Source organism: Glycine soja, chromosome 9, assembly GCF_004193775.1.
Source record: "Glycine soja cultivar W05 chromosome 9, ASM419377v2, whole genome shotgun sequence".
Classification (NCBI taxonomy): domain Eukaryota; kingdom Viridiplantae; phylum Streptophyta; class Magnoliopsida; order Fabales; family Fabaceae; genus Glycine; species Glycine soja.
Genome location: NC_041010.1, coordinates 8,217,756 through 8,233,994, shown reverse-complemented (window position 1 = coordinate 8,233,994; position 16,239 = coordinate 8,217,756). Strand labels below are relative to the sequence as shown.

At 36.2% G+C, this 16,239-nt stretch overlaps 1 pseudogene; it reads left to right on the top strand.

Annotated features, from left to right (window-relative positions):
* The first annotated feature begins 6,091 nt into the window (after positions 1 to 6,091).
* Positions 6,092 to 13,478, top strand: LOC114368120 (annotated as a pseudogene).
* The last annotated feature ends 2,761 nt before the right edge of the window (positions 13,479 to 16,239 follow it).

The following is a 16,239-nucleotide window of genomic DNA, read 5'->3' as shown; positions in this document are numbered from 1 at the left end:
TGAGCATTTCGCCCTTGGATAAATAGAGTAATCAGGATTTTCTAAAGTAACAGAACTACCACATGCATTTTATCGGGGAAAAACAACAAAAAGAACTGTTAGAATATAATGATGCATTAGTGAGTTGTGTATTATGGACCAGACATGCAAGAGTTGTATTAGTCTCATACTAGTGCAAGTGTACAACAACCTATTTAACACATCAATACATACATAGGGAGCCTAACAATCATTGCATGAGTGCATCACATCCAATTTCCGAGTGAGGACTTCGCCCCCCATTGGTGAAAGCACATGCAGTACAAGAGCCTCTAAAGTTATTGGGAAGTTATGTTGAAAATAGTAAACAATCTAACATGCTTCAAAACATACATATATACGCACACACACAACCTAAATGATCAAAATCAAACAATTAGCTAAAGCTATGGATAAAAACAAGATTAGTATGTAATTCAAATTGTAGAAGTAACAACAACTCCAATATGATTGATAATTAGAAAAAGTATGGAAAACACAATATATAAAACTGAAAGTTTCCATAATACCCCTATACTATTATGATAAACAAAATCTCAATCTCATTCAAACATGTTTGTCAACTAAAAAGGAAGGAATCCATTGATATGACCAAATAATAATAACGCCTTATGCCCACCATAACTTTGTCTAACCATAATGAAGTCATTGTTCAAAGTACGAAGTGCATAAAGAATATCAAACTTCTTTGACATTTCCAAGGTTGGTAGGTGAATAAAAAAATCACTGCCATAGCAAGCAAAACACATTTGAGACTTTGTGGTTCAACGTCCCAGAGAATTAGATCATCTTTCAAGTCAGCAGTCACAATCAATAGCAGATTACTGCCTCTTAAATAAACAGTAGAGGGTATTGCGTAGAGATTTTAATCATCCTTTTACTGCCAGCATGATTTACTCAATTAGACTTGCTTGTAAAACCAATGAGGATAACTGTGACACCCTCTACCCCATACATATATATACTAATAATAAAAGGAATAAGAAATCAGAATTAATTAATTTTTTTTAAAACACATTTAAATACAAGCCTTTCAAAAAGGTAAAAGGCTCACATTCACTTTTCTAATATCATAGTAAAACTTGTCCAAATAAATAATAAATCATCTTGGCTCAAAACAAGGTCGTCCGAGACTTTATGCAATTAATATAGAAACTTATACCCTAATGTCACATTCTATCATAACATTGTGTTCCCGTGTCCTTTAGCATGAGGTTCTTCATAGTCGTCATCCACTTATTCATCTGCTCCCACGAACACAAGGTTCGAGATCATTACAGGATCCAAACACAAATAGCACACAGGGAGTGAGCTATCGCATTCCTAACTAATGGAGAGAAACAAGACATCATGTAGGTATAAATATCATATAAACAAAATAAAACTTACATAAACATATCTCACTTCATTTCACCACTTTGTCGCCCAACATCACATTGATGGAAGCTTGCTTGTGGAGCTTCAATGGAGGCTAGATCTTTGAGCTTCAATGAGATCCTTCAATGGTGATTTTCCACCATGGAGATGCAGCGGAAGACAAAGGAGAAGAGGTGAGAGGAGGCGCCATCCACTAGGGAATAAGCCATGGAAGAAGGAGTTTCTCCACCAAGAGAGTGTCTTGGATAAGAAGCTTGGAGAGGGTGCTTCAATGGAGGAAAAGAAAGAGAGAGAGAAAGAGAGAGGGGGAAGCATGAAATTGAAGGAAGAAAAGAGGGAGAGAAGTTGAACTTTGAAGTGTGTCTCACTAGACTCTCATTCATCAAAGTTACAACAAGTGTTACACATGCTTCTATTTATAGACTAGGTAACTTCCTTGAGAAGCTTTCTTGAGAAAACTTCCTTGAGAAACTTCTTTGAGAAAACTTCCTTGAGAAGCTTCTTTGAGAAAACTTCCTTGAGAAGCTAGAGCTTAGCTACACACATCCCTCTAATAACTAAGCTCACCTCCTTGAGAAGCTTCCGTGAGAAGATTCATAAAGAAGCTAGAGCTTAGTTACACACACCTCTCTAATAGCTAAGCTCACCTCCTTGAGATGAGAAGCTAGAGCTTAGATACACACCCCCTATAATAGCTAAGCTCACCCCTAGCTAAGCTCACCCCCATGCCAAAATACATGAAAATACAAAAAAAGTCCCTACTACAAAGACTACTCAAAATGCCCTGAAATACAAGGCTAAAACCCTATATTGCTAGAATGGCCAAAATACAAGAGCAAAAAGAAGGAAAAACCTATTCTAATATTTACAAAGAAGAGTAGACCCAACCTTGGCCCATGGGCTCAAAAAATCTACCCTTAGGTTCATGAGAACCCCAGGGCCTTCTTTAGCAGCTCTAGCCCAATCCTCTTGGAGTCTTCTATCCAATACCCTTGGGGGGTAGGATTGCATCTCCCCTCCACCTTGAAAAGGATTTCTCCTCAAATCCCGAGGTTCTTCATACTCTGGGCTCCTTCCCTCAACACCTGTAAAAAGAATAATAACATATGTATTAGTGGTGTTGGCTATGTTAGAGTAGGGTAAGGTCTGAAAACCCTTTTCATGGACATCTTCCCATGAGGGAACATGGTTCCTCACCAACTCAATGAGTGGTGCTACAAGTATAGAAAAATATGGGACAAACCTTTTGTAAGAGTTTGTTAAGTCATGGAAGCCCCAAATTTTTCTTATACTTGGTGGAGTGGGTCACTCAGGAATGACCTTTATTCTTAGGGTCCATAGGAGCCCCTTGATCACTATTTAAAAAATTCAGGAAAGTAATGCAATAAAACATACCTTTTTCTACATTTTCATGTTGATTATTCCTACAAAAAAAGTACGACAAACCTAAGGTGTCCCATATGAGCACCTAGGTTTGTATTAAAACCAAAAATAACAACAAACCTACCTATAAGTCCCTATGTACAAGAATCATGAAGATGTTGGGTGCATGACTGATTTTATAAAAGAGGATTGCAACACTCAACACATTCATCATATCACTTATTTTAGGGATTTGGTGCCTATTAATACCTATTTTGGGCACCAACAAAGCACAAGGATTTAAGCTCTTACGAACTAAACCTTCATCTAATAACTCATTTACTTGAGGAATAACCTCAAGCCCAAGAGGTGTGGCAATGCTAACAAGTGTCTTTTTACAAAGGAGAAGATGTGGAGGTTGTCTAAGAGGGGAAGTTTCTTTAATATTTGTCTTTATTTCAAAATGGCGTTCCTTCTTAACTAACCTCTTGGAGGAGACACTTACCTCCTTTCACTCCTCCTTAACCATTAAAGGTTGTCCTTCTTGGGGGTAGATTTCTTTACTAGATTCTTCCCCTTTTGCTTCTTCACTTTCACAAGAGGAAGGTGAAGTAGTAGCCTCATCTTGGCCACTATAAATTTCTTGGCCCCTCATAATCATGATTTTCTTGGTGGGGCATTGAGAAGTAATGTGTCCTCTTCCAAGACATTTAAAGCACTTTATGGAACTAGTCTTCTCTTGGATACTAGCCTTAAGGGGTTCCTTTTCTATTGTCTTCCCCTTATCATCTTTGGGCTTAGAAGGTGTCACCCCTAAGATGCCTTGACCTTGGTCTTTCTTTGGATAAGAGTGAGAGCCATAAGATTTTGAAGTAGACTTCCTTTTAAGTTGTTGCTCTACCCTTATTTCCCAATCTAAGTTAGCCTCTACATTGTCCTTCCCATGGAAGTATAGGAGGTTAATGTTAGCCTCTTGAGGCTTTCTTTCCTTTTCTCTCCAATGGGAGTGAGGTCTAAGATGTGACCTATGCCTTCCTTCATAATAGTCACGAAGTTCTTCACTTAGGCTCTTGCAAGAGTTATGACTACTATAGGAGGCATGTTTTTCTTTTCTTAACTCTTTTAGTATTTTCCTTCTTTCTTCTTCTCTTATTTTCTCTTTTTCATCTTGATTTATTTCTTTCACTCTTTTTTTTCCTTTTTCTTTTCTCTCTTGTTTTTCTTTCCACAACTTAAGGAATCTCAATTCATCTAATATCTTATACAAGGGGTCCTTAGGAGTAGAACCCTCACCATTAACACTAGATGAAGAATGAAGACTCATGTTGGTTCCTAAGTTGTGGTTCTTTCTTGTTGGGGGTTTGAAAACAAAAGGTAAAAGAAACTATGGTTGAAACTAGCCGAAATAAACACTATAAGAGGTGTGAAAGATAAGATAAAAACTAATTGGTAAAAGGCACGCTATCTAGGCGGTTTGACAATGTAAGGTAAAGGAAATAAGCTATGAAAGTAAGCAAGAAATGTAAACTAGGTGAATCCTAAGAGTGTTTGGATGACCATATTTAAGGTTCCCAACAAAACACTCACAATCCTAAGGAAAAATTGCCTAAAATTATTACACACAAATGGAAGTAGGGTGACCTATTGGAGGCTCCCAACTTTCTTCCAATGAAAGGCTTTTTTGTTACAAAATTTGAAAGCAATGAAAGTAAGTAAATTGTCAATTACAAGAAGGTCCTCAATTTTGGTGGTTGTTCTCTCTTTGGTGATTCACTCAATTTGGAGTTCTTCTTAGTCCAATAGCTCTTAAGGTGGTTGGCCCCTTGCTTCTTGACTCAAAATTCTTCAAGGGATGGCACCAATCCTCATTTCCAATTCCCTATATGGCAACTCACAAATAAGGAAACAAAGAGACAAGCAATAACTAAAGACCACAAAAAAAAAATGAAAGCTAAACCAATGTAGTTTTAATAAGACAATTTTTCAAGGATTATTCAACAATTAAAGCAATGAAAAGGATATAGAAGCAAGCTAGGACTCAAAGAGAAACTTAGAATGGCTCTAGAGTAGAGTAAAAAAAACAAAAAAAAAAAAGACTCAACAAACCTCTAGCTTTGGCACTTGTTTTCACACTAATTTTCAATTAAAATTTAGGAAATAAGATTGATATAAAATAGGCACCAATTATAGAATAAATTTTGAGCCAAAGCAACAAGCACACTTCCCTTTCACTTTTTTTTCCTGGATATTGATTTTTCTTCCAACTTGTGTGATTTTTATTATGTTTTCCTTTTATCCAAATCACTTGGTTCTTTTTTTATAACTTTTTTCCAGATGTCTAGAAAATTCAGTAAAAGTTTAAGCTCAAAATTCGAAGTAACTAATCCTCAGTAATTTTTACAAGTTTGTATGTCCAAGCTGCCAGCACCAGCGATTTCAGACTGAATTTTTTTTAGCATGGAATATTGATTGCCTCGGGCTTACTTTCAACCTTCCTATGTATGTTGAACTCACTAGGCTTGTTTACCACAGTTTTAGGAGTTCAATATTCACTTAGAATCAAAATTTAAGCCAGCAATTCATTCACCAAAACTCAAATTCACAATAGACACAATCATAAGGAAACCTAAAAGTTCAAGAAAAGGATCACAATCAAAGGCTCTCTAAGAATTTTGCATGAACATGTTAAGGAATAATTAACATGCAAAGATTTGACTCAAATCAAATAATAGGATAAAATAATTTCATACACTCATGAACAAATGATTTAGACAAAGAAACAAGAAAAATAAAATTCAGCACAACAAAGAAATCTTATGTGACAAGTTTCATGGCTAGACATGACTTCTACGACAAAACTACAATAGGTGAACAAGTCACTCTAGATTTTTGAGGTTTACTTCTAATTTAATGTTTTTGTAATGATTTTATGGTTTAGGTTTCAGCCACAAAAAATAACAAGACAAAACTCAAAGGAACCTAAACTCAACACAATTCATGGTTAAAGAACAAGAACAAGAAATTTGAACCATAGAAAATCAAATCTAGCTTCTATAGCAAGTTTAATTGGTGGAAACTATAAAGAATCATGTTAAAAACATTTAGTACAAGACATTTGAGGAGATACATGGAGAAAAATATGAGGAAACAACAATGGAAGAGAAGGTAAAGCAAAAAATTAATGGTGGTTTAAGGAGCACCTACTTGAAGCTCTTGTGCTCTGATTACCACTTGATGGAAGCTTGCTTATAGAGCTTCTATGGAGGCTGGATCTTTGAGCTTCAATGAAGTCCTTCAATGGTGATTTCCCACCATGGAGATGAAGCGGAACAAAGGAGAAAAGGTGAGGGGAGGCGCCATCCACTAGGGAATAAGCCATGGAAGAAGGAGTTTCGCCACCAAGAGAGTGTCTTGGATAAGAAGCTTGGAGAGGGTGCTTCAATGGAGGAAAAGAAAGAGAGAGAGAAAGAGAGAGGGGGAAGCATGAAATTGAAGGAAGAAAAGAGGGAGAGAAGTTGAACTTTGAAGTGTGTCTCACTAGACTCTCATTCATCAAAGTTACAACAAGTGTTACACATGCTTCTATTTATAGACTAGGTAGCTTCCTTGAGAAGCTTTCTTGAGAAAACTTCCTTGAGAAGCTTCTTTGAGAAAACTTCCTTAAGAAGCTAGAGCTTAGCTACACATACCCCTCTAATAACTAAACTCACCTTCTTGAGAAGCTTCCTTGAGAAGATTCCTAAAGAAGCTAGAGCTTAGCTACACACACCTTTCTAATAGCTAAGCTCACCTCCTTGAGATGAGAAGCTAGAGCTTAGCTACACATCCCCTATAATAGCTAAGCTCACCCCCATTCCAAAAATACATGAAAATACAAAAAAAAGTTCCTACTACAAAGACTACTCAAAATGCCCTGAAATACAAGGCTAAAACCCTTTACTACTAGAATGACCAAAATACAAGGCCCAAAAGAAGGAAAAACCTATTCTAATATTTATAAAGAAGAGTGGATCCAACCTTGACCCATGGGCTCAAAAATCTACCCTGAGGTTCATGAGAACCCTATGGCCTTTTCTAGCAGCTCTAGCCTAATTCTCTTGGAGTCTTCTGTCCAATACCCTTGGGGGTAGGATTGCATCACACATCACAACACAACACGTCTCATTCATTTTCACAACATTCACGTACTCAAGGATCAAAACACAATATCACCAAGTCAATCAATATCGATCAATACACAAGTGTTATGCAACAAATACACTAAGACTCAATCCTATATGCAATGTGGTACCATGTCAATGAAAAACCTCGTTGGGCGCCTAGGATTACATGACAAGACAAACCACACACTAGCAAGTCAGGTCACTCTCACTAGGTAAAATCATAGGGAGACCAGTCAGGGTCATGCTGTTTTGCGAGAATGCTCCAACCATATGGGATCAACATAGGCTTAAAGGAGCACTCAAACCGGGTGTATTTACCCCCAAGGCTTACACTCCAAAGAGTCCGTCAAGGCCTCTCCCTCCCGATTTAGGTCCAACCCAGAAAACATTTTAGCGCACAGACTCTATCTATGAATTGTACAAAACACATGACTCCTCAATTGTTCTCAAAATAGTTTTATCTTGTCGCGCTTGTGATTAAACTCGTCGGGTCCCCATAGTGGTTCCCATCACAATACTCGTCACGGATAACTCATCGCCCTTAAGGGTTTTAGCATTAACTCATCGCCCTTAAAGGGTCTTAGCATTAACTCGTCACCCTTAAAGGGTCTTATAGTCGTGCAATTGTAGAATTCATAGTTCATAACTCAATGCACACAACATCTCAATCACATACATACTCAATTTATCACATACACTCGATCTCAATCATAATGGTATAATCTCAATTTAACATGTTATTACACCTCATGAATCATATACACTTTACCTATGAACTATGCAATACACACAACTACTCAATTGTTTTCAAAATCATTTTAACTTTTCGGGTTCCCATAGTGGATCCCATCACAATACTCATCGCCCTTGAAGGGTCTTACAATTATGTGATTGCACAGTTTATAGCTCACAACTTAATACACACATCTCAATACACATGTATTTCATCATTCATCACAGGTTCAATTTATCACGTACTCACAATTTGAATCACCATTTCATAATCTCAATATAACAATTTATACAAAAGGTTTATCACAACATGGGGAGTAAAACCCCTCAAATAATTTCACACAATTATATCAAAATCAATTAATCAAAATCATAGGTATTAAAAAATGAAAACACCAAGAGCACTCTATTTTATCAACCAATTTGCATCAGGACATCAATATTGTATTTATAATCATAAAGGAAAAAATTATAATTCAATAAACATCCCTAAATAAATCCCAAATTAATCTCCTGAGGATCCCTACACATGTTCATTCTAACCCCAATTGCGATATACCCATCCCTTACCTCTAAGAGGGCTCATGTGTGTATTCCGACAGTGATAGCGGCATCTCTAGCAATTTCCTGTGATTCCCCAAGTTTTTCTTCTTATTGCTCTGATAGAGTTTCCAAGCGTTAGAGAAAAGGAGAAGGGATTGAAGCCTCCATTCCATGGTCCTAGGTGCGATGCATCTTTCTCCCTCCAAAGAGATTATTCAGCAAATCCCAACGATGTGTGGAAATGAATCTCAAACTACATATCAAAATTTCACAACAATCCAACGGTTAACGAATTCGGGATCGTAGTTTTACTGAGATAGTTTTGGGTTTCTGCGGGAAAAGAAAAAACTACGATGCAAATGATATTTCTCTCAACTGTGAGAATGCTTGGAATTGAGTTGCAAACTTGGTTCTCAAATTTCACGACGATCCAACGGTGAATGAGTCAGAGATCGTCGATTTTCTGGGACAGGTTTGACGGTAGGCTGGAAAAAGAGAGGGTTTTGAGAGGAAAAAAGAGGAAAACGAAATTGAGACAAAGAGGAGACCTAGAAACTATCGTTGAAAACTGACCTAACATGTCGCTATTTATAGTTAGGATACTCAAAACCTATCATTTACTCTATTTATTTATTTTTATTATTTTATAAACAGAACTCTATCTTTTTTCCTATCAAATAAATAAATAAAATACTTTTTTTTATTTTCTCTCAAATCATTATTTTAATTAATAAAATTATAAAAACCTTATCATTTTTCTAAAACTCTATTTATAAATAACAATCCCTTATAAATTAGTTTACAAAAAAATGGGATGTTACAATTTCATCCCCCTTAAAAGAAGTTTCATCCCCGAAACTTTGCCGAAAGATCGAGAAAAATATATTACGCATATAGTTCTCAATACCAAGCTGTATGCCCAGTTGAAGCTCTTTTCCGTGAATTCGATCATAAGACTCCTCTGCACTTAGCAACTAAATTCAGCGATCCTCGTTTACTCAATGATAGTATTTCATAAGTTAAGTTTTCTCACGAGAGTGACATTTCAACAATAATAGAATGTGAATGACATACAATTTGGAGTAGGGTAATATCATAGAAGACACGGATGACAATTTGAAACAAACAAACATACACAAGAAAACACAACTGACCACATGGTCGACTCTTTTTCAAACATGGGATGGTTCAAAAAAAAATATAAGTTTCGAGACTCTCATGCTCTACCAATTCTAGTCCACAAATGACTATCGATAATACATGATCTGCCTACCCTCGGGTCTAAGCCTCTTCCTACAACACAATTTTTCTCACTTTTGTATACTTGACTCGTAACTCTCACTTAGGTTCAAGAAATTGTAACGGTTCCACTCTAAGGTTTCCTCCTGATACTAACTGGGTGCTAACTGAATAAGGAAAACAGACCACTTTTCACTTCTGTAAACTTGTTCAAACTTAAGGTTTACTCCTTACAGGAATTTCACCAGAAAGCTTAAACTTACTCGAGTCATCTTTAACAAGGATTAAGGTTAATTCAAGGAATCCTAGAATAACTTTCTAGTCCGGCTACTAGTTAAGGGCTTTTCATCTTAATCTTAGGTTTCCTCTCATCTCAAAACGACTTCTGACCAAGAAGGATTTAAATTTATATCTCACCTAGACGTAGCATACTCTAAGGGTCATCATCATCTAACTATAATGCATAAAAAAAATCTTAGCACGAAACATGATTCCCAGGGGTCTATAACAACCTTAAGATACACCCCATAATTCAACTTAACCAGAAACATACTAAACACTAATCATCGAAACCACAACATGAGCTAACTTAGGGTGGGAGATCCTATCACACATTCCACAAACACACAGGGGCATCAATCATGTTATGACATGACCAGGTCTAATCATTCTTATTAAACATGTCCTTGCATCATTTACTGAGTGCCTTTTCTAATTTTTATAGGCTATTAATAGTATAATATATTTAGAGAGGTGCTTATCACTAGGATACCTCTGTAGTACATTAAAACAAACCTCTCTGCTTGCCTTTTGACCTGACATGAAGTAAAAGTATAATGAACTATTAAGTATATTCTTAGGAATAATATTCTATGCTAATTCAACTCAACAAACATCTTAGTGTTACTCTAGAGTGTATTTTGAAGTTAATCCCAGGATTTGCAATTGGTGTAAGAACCTTCCTAGAGTGAAACGCTATTGAACAAGCAAAATTTTGGAGGCCTTAAATCTTAAATTAGTCAAACCTGATTAGCTATCATTACAGGAGAAATTTTAACATCTAGGCATTTATGACAACACAGCTTATGCTAGAAATTGTACTCAGCTTCCTCCAGGGCTACACTAGTTGGCCTTTGCCTTTCACTTCCCAACAAACAGATAGATTTAAAAACAAGTGGGCAGTCAAATGTGCCAGAGCAGGTAGGCATGACAAGACCAATGGCTCACATCCCCGATACCTGCAATTATTTTAAAACATCCAATCAATTAATAATTAAGGATAGGGAAACCTTTAGTAAAATTCCAACCATAAATAATAATGAACACAATCCTAAAATCAAGGAAAATATAATGCAACACAAAGATATAGAAGAGAAATGAGTGAGTGGTTATAAATTATAGGTGAGTGAAGATTCATTTGTCCTGTAAGGCTGCATAAATGGATACATCAATACAGACATAGGTTTCTAACAATCACTAAGTGCATCACAAAAATTCTCTATCTATGCTATCTTTTTTGTCAATGTTGTTATTAAGAATACCTGTGATTAGAAGCCTCCCCATATATAGGCATTGGATAGAGTGAGGGACTAGTAGAAGGAGGCCATAAAACAACTACAAAGAATTTGGCTAAGTTAGAGAACGTTGTAAAGGGGATTGAAATGAGTGAAAGGACGAAGACTCTTTATAGTAAGTAATTGAAAACCTGGAAACAATTTTCACCAAAATCATAAAAGAACACTTAGAAAGAGAAGCAAATAAAGTTCAATAGTAAGTAATGAATGTACACATACAATGACTTGCCTATGGATAAATTTGTCACTTTTCCTTCCTGTACAACTTCAAAAGTAGCAAATATAGGTGGAAGAAATCCATAGGCTGCTCCACCAACAATACTTCCAAGAATACCAACAATGACATACACAACCAACACCACTGCTAGTACACATAGGCCAATAACAAGCCTTGGAATAAGGCCAAGATAGTAACTAATTCTATTGAGCAGATTTTTTTTTGTTTACACAATTCAATTGGGAAGATCTAGCAATATTATGCATATTTTTCTTCTCTACCTGGGAAAAAAATTCAACATTTTTTTTTACTCTGGACAAGTTATTTGTTCAAGTGGTAAGGTGTTTAATTCTCTTCAAGTATGATTTCACAGAGTGGAAAAAATAAGTGAGTTTGTTTCCCTAAATAAACTCTCCAACTTGGGTCAAATTAACCAAAGTTTAATGAAATTTTATAAATATCAAAGTCTGGGAAAATAAGCAGAAGGCTCTAATTACCTTTGTATATTACAAGCCAGATACATATGTAAAAGCTCAAATTTTGATAACTAGAAGCAATTCAGATGCAACTCATTTGGAAAAAGCAGTTTTTATTTTCTATAATACATATAAAAGCTTAAGTGAAGTCCACTCATTTTGGTATCCCTCCTCCTTCTTAAAGAATAAAGGAAGAAATAATACCTTGGTTGAAAATTGAAAAGTTATTGATAACTTTTGTGTGTCTGGTCATAACGATATTGTATAATATGTTGACAAAGGATGCATAATGTATTGTAAAACAGAAAGTGGTGTAATAATGCTAAAAAAAATTTCAATTAAAATATAATTTTCCTTTTAAAAATTATAACAAATGCACAATATTAAGTATTAACTAATGCGAACAAATCAACCCTGAAAAGGGGAAAAGAAAACGAGAGTAAATATTAGAAGTGAGTGAGTTTTTCTTCTTTTGCATGAAAGAGTATTTTTCAATCTATGAGTGAAGATTATTTTCTTATAAAAATAATTAAAGTTAATTTTATCTTTGTTGCTATGAAATCAACGACTATGAAGCTCAATTTTACCCTAACAAGGAAGGGTTCCCACAACCCTCTCATATGTGTGCTCAATTTAAGCAACGTAATCTGAGACACTAACCATTTTCTACCTCGTAGCAGGCACATGACAAGACTCTTCATCACTTGCAATGATGAGGGTGCACTTTACTTGGAAGCCAAGTTGAACCTTAACATGGTTGAGTTTCTCACACCACCTAAGCTAAAATTTCTAAACAAATTGCTCCCATGTGAGCCTAATAAGATGCATTCATATAGAGAAACCTTGCCCCAAGTACTTGTACAAGTGAACATATTCAATTGTGGTGGAAGAGCTATAGGCACATGCAGTCTCCATACTCTTCTTCAAGCTATATGTCGCGACTCTAGGGAGGAAGTAGCATTTCCTGATTTAACTTTTGCTTCCTCTTATTTTTCACCATTGAATGATTTGAGTTTGCATGACCATGTTGATCAAAATAATGAGGATTCAAGTGCAGAAAAAAATGTGCACCACTACAAGGTTTATGTTTGGTTTTGAATCGATCAACAGTCTAAGAGTTGAAGCAAAAGATGGTGATTATGATGAAAGCTCAAAGCCTCTTACTAGATATGAAGTATTGGCTGCATTCATTTGGAAACACATGAAACCAACATGCAAGATGGAATCTAATAGCACAAGACCAGCAGTTGCTATCCATATTGTGGACATGAGAAGGAGGATTGGTGAACCTTTCTCTAGATACACCATTGGCAACATTTTGTGGCCAATGATGGTGTTTTGTGAAAAAGTCAATGCAGAAACTAGTGTTGGATATTTGGTTAGCATAGCCAAAGAAAAATTTGGAAATCTTTCAAGTGAATGGTTTTTAAGAGTCAAAAGTGATCCTAATATCCTAGGGAGCACTCAGTGTATGGATCTGACTCAAGGTATCGAAACAAGAAGTCCAATTCCAATCACAAGTTGGTCTGGTTTGAATTTTAGGGGGCTAGATTTTGGTTTTGGGAAGCCTTTGTGGGTTGGTGTTACAGGAGGGGATAAGGAAACTCTCCCCGATGAAGTTGTTATCATGGAAATAGATGAAGCCATTGAAGCTTGGTTGACAATGGAAATGCAACATATTGCTAACTTGGAAAGAGACATTGAGTTTCTCATATTAGCTTTGCCTAATGCTAGTGTTTCAAACATCTGGTTTTGACATTTGCAAATGAATTCACTTTTCAAATAGAAACATTTAAAATATGTGTCTGCACAAAAGAATGATAAAATGTTTGTTGATCTCCATAATGGTTGAAGTAATTAGTTATCAAGCCACTGTTAAAGACAAAGACATCTTGGGATAAAATGAAAAACAAGTGGATGTCATTTTGTCTAGCCCAAACTCATTAATAGGTATTGAATTAGAGGGAAAATACTAGTTTGCTAGATACAAAAGCTAGGTAACAACTTTTATAGCAAACCAACTAGGTGCACAATGCATTGCAGAGCTAATAAATTTAATGGAATCCTGAAATGAACTAGTTCCACACATAACCAGTGTCTGCAAGCTAAGCAAAGATTCAAAGACAATATTTGCTTTCTACTTAGCTAATAGTTTCTTCAAGTAGCCAGCTGTAATTTTTAAGTTCATAATTTTTCTATCATACCTGAATGATAGAAAAAATAGGGTTTTGTGTTAGTATCACTAATTCTGTCTGAACTAACAATACAGTGAATGGAAAATTTTTACTTGTATGGATTTTAATGTATACAAGTCATCACTAACATATTAAATTAAAAATAAAAGTAGATGGTTATATAAAATCTACCTGGAGATACTAATACATTTTGTACACTAACCAGGGAAAATCATAGTAAGTATAGTTTGACAAGAATTTGCTTTGTATTACAGAGAAAACCATGCATGACCATTATTCATTTGAAATGAAGCTTAAATTAAACTAATTGGGTGTACAAAACCAATAAACCACCTATCGAGGGAACAATAAGTATAATAGTTAGGTAGAGAAGAACCTGTCGAGGAAACAGTACGAGCTCCAGCTACCTAACCTCCTCAAAACCAAATGCATGTTTCAATAGAGCTAGTGCTGAAATACCATGAAATGGTTCAAAATACGAATTGGGTGTACATTGAACATCAGTTCCTTTCCCATTCAACCCAATAAAGCATGAAAGTTAGAGGCGGTAATAAAACCCTGAAAACAAACCTTCGACAATGATGGTGTTACACGGTGGCACAAGACGTTCCACCACGGGGCAGTTTTTGAAGAAACCCAGAACGGCCGACAAGTGACAGAGGACGTGAGCTGAGTGAGGGGTAAAAATGTAAGCATGTGAATGACTAAGGGTAGGAGAGTCTGTGAGTCACTTCAGACACGAGGGTTAGTCATTTAATTGTGTTGGCATAGCACGATGGTGTTAATTCAAAAATGTTGTGGATTTCTCATTTCAACGATAGTCATAGCTGGACCCGTCATTGTAAGATCCATATGAAGACGGGTTTTGTTCCACCGTCATCGTATACGCACACCACAATTACAAAATAACCAGAGTTGCTGGACCCACACACCATGAATAAAGATGCCTGGAATAGCATTGAAAGCTCTCCTGTAATTTATTATTCTATGGAAATAACCAGAGTTGCAGTCCCCTTCCTTCAACCATGTTGCCCTAGATTTTTGTCTCCAAAGAGATTCCACGGCATTTGAAACATTCCATAATTCCTGCTGAAGGAAATTTCTGACCTTGAGCTCTTGGTCAGACAAAACTCTATTAGAGGCTAGATCCTCCACCTCATTTAATTTCTGCTGAATGTTGAATATCTTGTTGACATCAAAATTCCCCTCTCCCTTACTCCACTGTTTTGTAGCAGCTTTCAAGTTTTTCAGCTTATTTTTAAGGACAATACCCCCCAACCTCCCTGTTGATCATTACTCCAGGCCTCCCTCACCATTTTTTGATACCCTTTCTGTTGCAGCCACTAGTCAAACACCCTAAAGGGCTTAGGACCCCAATCCACCATGTTAGTTTGTATGCAACTTTCACTCGCAAACTGCACATACCTTCTTAGGGAGTCCTCACTAATTGACCTTTTTAACAAAATCATGGGGAGGGTTTTATTAAGTTCTATACCAAACAAAATTCATAATAAGATTGAACGTACAAAACTGTCTAACACCAAGTCTCCTACTAGGTCGCTCTCTAAAACAAATACTTCTTATGAGAAATCAAAATGCTTAATTAGCTTGGTTTTGGTATTCACCAGGATCGGCTGCAAGGTGCAGGACTGCTGCTCATTGTGGCTGGAATGAGGTTATCAATTGCCTGCAGGTGTTGAATTCTTTAAGACAATAAAACACTTGGTAGATTGGAAAGTACATAAATATATGTATACATGTGTATATATATGTAAAAGGGAGAAAGGGTTGTGTGATGATATGAGTGGTTCAAAGAGAGGTTGAGAAGTGCAAAATAATATGAAATGGGCAGAGGTGATTGCTGCACATGCAGTGCCAAAAGAACCTTACATGATTAGAGCAATAACCCTCTCTCTATATAAAAGATAGATTCTTTTTTCTTCCAAAAAAGCAGCAAGAACAATGGTAGAAAATATGATGCACATGGAGTGTTGGTGCTTTTGGGAGAGGAACAAAACATTGGAAAAGAAAAATACAAGAATTTCATTTCATCCACAGATATATAGCAAAGCAAATAAAGAATATAGGATTAGAGAGAAATACCATCATGCATAGGAGTTTTGGAGCTAGAAAGACATATTCATAATATTATGGTGTATGGTTAGTGAACAAAAAAGGTGTATTATATTATATTCTTCTCCAAAAGACAATCCCTACCACTTTCGAATTCTGAGGCCCCAGTCATGTGCCATGATAGTTGATAGAGCTGGATTGCATTTCAAACAGCAAGGCAGGCAAAACCGGTCCCAATGAACTCTTTGG